The sequence below is a fragment of the Dendrobium catenatum genome, unplaced genomic scaffold (genome assembly GCF_001605985.2).
Source record: "Dendrobium catenatum unplaced genomic scaffold, ASM160598v2 fragScaff_scaffold_1087, whole genome shotgun sequence".
Lineage (NCBI taxonomy): Eukaryota > Viridiplantae > Streptophyta > Magnoliopsida > Asparagales > Orchidaceae > Dendrobium > Dendrobium catenatum.
In genome coordinates this window covers 54,524-60,336 of record NW_021319549.1, presented here as the reverse complement: position 1 = coordinate 60,336, position 5,813 = coordinate 54,524, and positions in this window count along the sequence as shown.

Here is a 5,813-nt window from a genome sequence, read left to right as displayed (position 1 = left end):
CGGTCAACTTCGTGACCGTATATTCATGCAATGGGTTGAACCCTGTCTACTCCTATTTGATTGCTTAGAAGGATCGGGTTCTCACAGGCTTGGTGCCTTTTGTTAGTGAATTCTTTTGATTTTAGGTATTGAAGGCCTAAAATGAACGTATTTAAACAAATACATCGGTCGCTACAATCATGTATTTTGTTAGGTAGTTCGAATTTTGTCGACTTCTATTGATTTGTATAGAAGGATCGGATTCGAACTTGAATTCACTTATCAACCCGCGTAGCATCCCTAGGCGTCACGTGTGTACAAATAACATGCTCGCCGAGGCCCAAACGGGTTATTTTTTATATACCCCTTTGGTGTACATATGTGTATACAATTTATAATGCACGTGCAGAGGTACTTTAAAAGTGCTTGTAGACGCCTTCTGTCCGCTAGTATGAATGTTGCGGATCCGATGGTGTTGGATTGTAGATTGTAGACGCCTTATGTCTGCTTGTATTAGTGTTGTAGATCAAGTGGCGTTGGATTGTAGATTGTAGACGCCTTATGTCTGCTTGTATGAGTTTTGCAGATCCGGTGGCGTTGGATTGTAGATTGTAGACGCTTTCTGTCTGCTTGTATGAGTGTTGCAGATCCGGTGGCGTTGGATTGTAGATTGTAGACGCCTTTGTTGACCTCATTTTTTGCTCGAGCACATTCGATCGACGCGATTGTTCCTCGTCGAGCTCAATTCGAACTCAAATCGATTTGAATTGAGTCGAATTAGACTCGATCATGTTCAATCAAACCCGGTAATTTATTTTGACCATGACGAGTCCAATTTGACCTAATTTTGTCTCAATTTGAATTTAATTGAGCCTAATCTTAATTCTAAATCAAGCAAATCTGAATCAAGTTCATACTCAAATCAACCTAGATCAATTCTTATTAAATTCCAAAGTTTTTTTTAATCAATTTGAATCTCTTATCAAATCAGGAAATAGATCGAACGGTTTGAGTCAATTGACCGTTTATTCGAGGCTTCGGCGTAATATCTGTGATCTTCAGTGATATGAAGCAGAAAATCCACCCATTTACGTGATATGTTGCAGACTGGAGCTCGGGGCGACTAATAGTGGGCTTCCGTCTTGGCATCGGCTCACAGATAGCCTGTGTGAAGGCCCTAGGCGTGAAGAGGTTCGGGCATTGAGTAAAACCGGGCCTGCTCTCTCTCGATTTGGATCTCTCTCCCCCATCTCTCTCCCCCATCTCTCTGTCTCTCTCTCTCGGACTCTCATTCGGAAGAAGCCCTAGGCAAATCCCGGCTCTCACGCCAATCTCCCTCCACCAAACCCGTGGCCTAGTCGACCGAAGCCCCAGCTCCCTCTCTCTCTCGGACCTCTTCAGTTCGTGAGTAGGAGAAGAGGCAAGCAGTGGCCCGACTCCACTGGTTCGGCCTCTCTCGTGGTTCGCAAAAGCCAAGGCCCGACCCCTGTCCCTTCTCTGTTTCTCGTCCACGAATAACAGGAGCAAGTCGAAGTCTCTTCTTCCTAGCCGAGCCCGACATTGACGTAAGCCTTGCTGCCGATCTTGCTCTTCCTGGCCGAGCTTCTCTTCCAAGCAAGCAGAAGCACAAAAGAGCCGAAGACTCCCTCCCTGTTCGCGAATCCTGATCCCGTCGCCCCTAGCAGCTGCACGATCCCGTCGCCCCTAGCAGCTGCACGACCCCTTGGCTGACCCCGACACCTCTGACTGAGCCCGTCGCATTCCCTTCTTGCCGGACCGATCTGGGCTAGCAGGTATAGCTTTCTCTCTTCCTCCCCTTTTCCCCTTCTTCTCCTTCTCTTCCCTACTCCATCAAACAAGAGGATGGGAAAGAGCAATAGGACATGCATCCTTTACCAAAATCTAAAATCGTATATTCTCTTGGCTTTACTTTGATCCTCCTTTTCCCATTTCCTCTTCCTTCCTCTTAACTTTCAGTCCACATTTAGATGATTTATAGTCATGCAGTGAAGGTTTATATACTTTGCTTAGGATCCATGTCTTGACATCAATTAGTATGTTTTAATCTATGCATCTGAACTTGAGTAATCCATTTCGGAAATGCTATAGTAAGTTTTGGAAGGTTATAATTGTTTCTTTTTCATTCTAAAATCTCAATGAGCTTTATGTGGATGCTGTAGTAAGCTTAATCAAGTGTGTAAAAGATTTTCTCCCCTTCTATGATTATGCGTGATCGTAAATATCGCATGTTAGCTATTCGATGAAATGTTTCCAAAAGAGAGTCTTGATTACATTACTTATATCAAAGCTTTATGTGATAGTCTTGTTTATGTGAAAGTTTTCCCTAGCCCATCTCCTAGAATTCCTTCAAAAAAATGTGAATTTGTTTATTTGACGAGAGATATGGAGTTTTAGTTTTGTTTATTTTCCTTTTTTTTCATGAAGCATTTCTTCAAAAGAGATGATTTCTCTAAATTCATTTCTCTTGTATTGAGCTACTTTTCTTCTTTTTGTGGATGTATTTGTCTCCTTTTCTATTTGGAGAAATCTTATTGGTATGGAGAATAGTGGCTCTATGCATAGAGCTTTTGTTTGTTTAAAAGAAAAGGGGAAAACCCTTGGAGATGATAAATGGTTTGTTTAACGGTTGAAAGGTTGATGTATCTTTATTTTTCTCTTGGTGGTTGAAAAGAGGGAGCCATATGGTAAGTTTGTTTTAAGAATACTTGTTGTTGTTATCACACCTCTTGAGTTGGATTTTGATATTCTATGTCTTACTTTACCTAGATTTGAGCTTTATCCTCATGACATGAGATATCACTTTTAGCAAAAGCATCATTGAGAACTTGTGAACTTCATGGCATTGAAAGGATGACTTTGTGTATGAACTGTTATGGATTTTCTCATTCTCATAGTTGCATGTGTACAAAAATTTTATGAAATATTTAATAGCATATAACTTGAAAGTTAAACTTATTGGAAAAGCTTCATATGCTCATGCGATCAACTTGGAAAGTCAATTCGATTCGATAAGTGGTCACATGATTTATATTGAATAATTTTCTTTGAGCTTTGGGAAGGATTTGAAGATTTGTGAAGAGGAAATGGGAAAAGGAGGATCATCCTGGAATAAGCGTGGCTAAGTGGTTAGGTAACTTAACTTTCGCCGCCCTACGACGGCGGCGTGTTAGGTTCGTTCTTCACTGAAGGATTTTCCGGCTGGTGCTGGGTGTGGTAGATGGCAGCTGCAAGGGATATGGGCATCATGCAGAGAGCTTTGGACTGCACTTGTATGTGGTTTAAAGTTAGATCAAAGCAAGTAAATGAGTGTTGAAACGTATTTGATCATGAAGTATGATGGGTGGTTGGGCACTTTTATTTTTCTTCGAATTTTGTTATCTCTCTACTAGTTTGAAATTTATGAGAATGTGGTATTGGTAGTTGTTTTGAAAATTTCTATGGGGCCATATTTTTCTATTTCAAGCATGTTTCTGGTTTAATACGAGATGATTTAAATATAAAAAAAGATACACATGGCAATTAGAGCATTATTTCTAATATTTTGGGAAAGTGGTTTGGCATCGAATAATCTCTCTTCTTTTTCCTTACCAATAGCATAAGAATTGATCTTGAGTCCTTTGGCGAAATGTCGTATACTTAACACGAGAGCAAATTCATGAATTTGGATTAGAGATTTATTTGAAATTTTTGTAGCATTAAAGTGGAATTTGATGGAGGATAGGTATGCATTCTATAGATTCAATGTGATGTTACTTATGCTATATTGTTGAGATACATTTTCCAACCTTTAGATAAAACAAATTGATATCAAAATTTTCTTTCCAAAAGTCGTATTTTCACTAGTGTGTTGAGTTTTATTACTTGAAACATTTGTAGCTTGTGCCTTGTTTCACTTACACTTTTTTCAAGTTGGAAATAGGATGAGATGCACATGTACTTAAACAGTTAAACATGTCTTAAATAGTAGTGTGCTTAAAGCTTTCGTATAGTGTGATCAGAATTTGTGCTATGTTATCGTGACTAAAAAAAAAAAGAAAAGAGAGTCGAATTTCCTTATTGTTGAAATTAATAACTGCTTCTTATGAATTGAAATTCTTTATGGAAGTGTTTGAAGTGAACTCCTTATGAGAGTAAAGGAATATGTTTTATTTCCTTTATTCTTGATATTGGGATGTTATTTCTTTAAACAAGTGGAGAATAATTCCAGAAAATGGTGGTAGATTGTATGCTGAAATCAATCATAGGTTAGTTTGAATATCTTGTTAGATTATGCTTGTCACTATACTGTGCTTCAACTATTACTTTTTATCTCGAATATTAGTATCATAAGTGACATATCTTTTGCATTAAAGAACCTTTTTATTCTAATCTCTTATTTGAATTCCTAAAAGAAAAGTTGAGCTGCACTGAGTTTTCTTTCTTCCCTCAAGTTCATGTGATGACATTATTTATGTGTAGTTCCTTCACATTTTGTTTTTGAGGTTGAATCTTAAGCATTGATAAGTTTCATATATAATCGTTACTTGAGTATTTTTGCTTGTGCTGGAGGGTTATTTGAACTATTGGACGAATGCGAAGTTCTAAAAGTCTCTATTTCATTTCTTAAATTCGTTTGGCATAAACTTTGAGTTCGAATAATTAAGCTAGATAGAGATTGGTTGTTAGAATCTGCTTGCAAGATGAAATGTAGGAAAATCTCCTGAATTTCTTTCTGATTAAACAACAGTATAAAATGCTTTGCAATGTTTCATGTGGAAATTAGAAAAGAGAAGCTGCACTATCACTCTTATATGTGGTATGAAATACTTCTCTCGAATTGTTGGTAGGAGATGAGATGTTTTCCATGCTTTCTTAAATCTGCATTTCTCTCTCTATTTTCTCTCTACTTGCTTAAACTCTACATGAAGGTCAAAACAGCATATGCATCAGAGGTATCATAAGTGGCTTTGTGTTGAGGTGTTCACTATTTTCTTTATAAAAGATTTTGAGGAGGTTGCATGCTTTACATAAAAATTTTGTGAATTTGTTTAATGTGAGAGGTTTTGTGAACTTGCTTTATGTAGGAAAAGATTTTGTTTTGCTTATGTTGAGATGGCTTAGCATTGGTTTTAAATCGATTTCGTTTTAAAAGCTTTTATACGTCGTTTTTTTTTTATGAAAGCTTTACAACGAGGGGTTGTATACAACTTTCTTATTGGAGAGCTTTGTGGTTTCTACCCCACTTCAAATGAGGGATAAGGCACTTGATTGTGGGTCTTTTTGTAGAATTTTGGGGCTAACGAAAAGGAGAGATTTTAGTAGATGACTTTTGTAGGATTTTGTGTAAGGTTTTGCTCAGAAATTTTCATAGAGTATTTTGAGACTTCTAATTTGGTGATTTGCTTAGTGTAGAAGAATCTCTTAGTAGTCTTTCTTAGAACAAGATGATGATTAGTGTATGAATTATCTTTCCATTAATTCACATTTGTTTCTAAAAGATAAGTGTTGGGGTTTTAAAGCTTTAGTAGTAGCTTTGTGTTAGAAGGCCTTTAATGTCTTTTTGGAGTTAGATGATCCTTGCTTATTGGAGTCGGTTTCCTTTAGTGTTAGCCTCTAAAAAAAATATAGAATTTTGGATAAATATAAAACAAAAGAATTTAGCCTTAAGTTTAGTTTTAGAGGTTCGTCTCCCTAAGTTGTTTTGGGCTTTGTTTGTAGTGTGTTGTAGGTAGGTGTCTCAAATGTATCAAGTGCCTTATTTGGATTGTGGGAACAACAAAGGGCATTGTTGATGTTACTTTAGGGTACACTTGACTTCACAGAAGTGTGCCCAA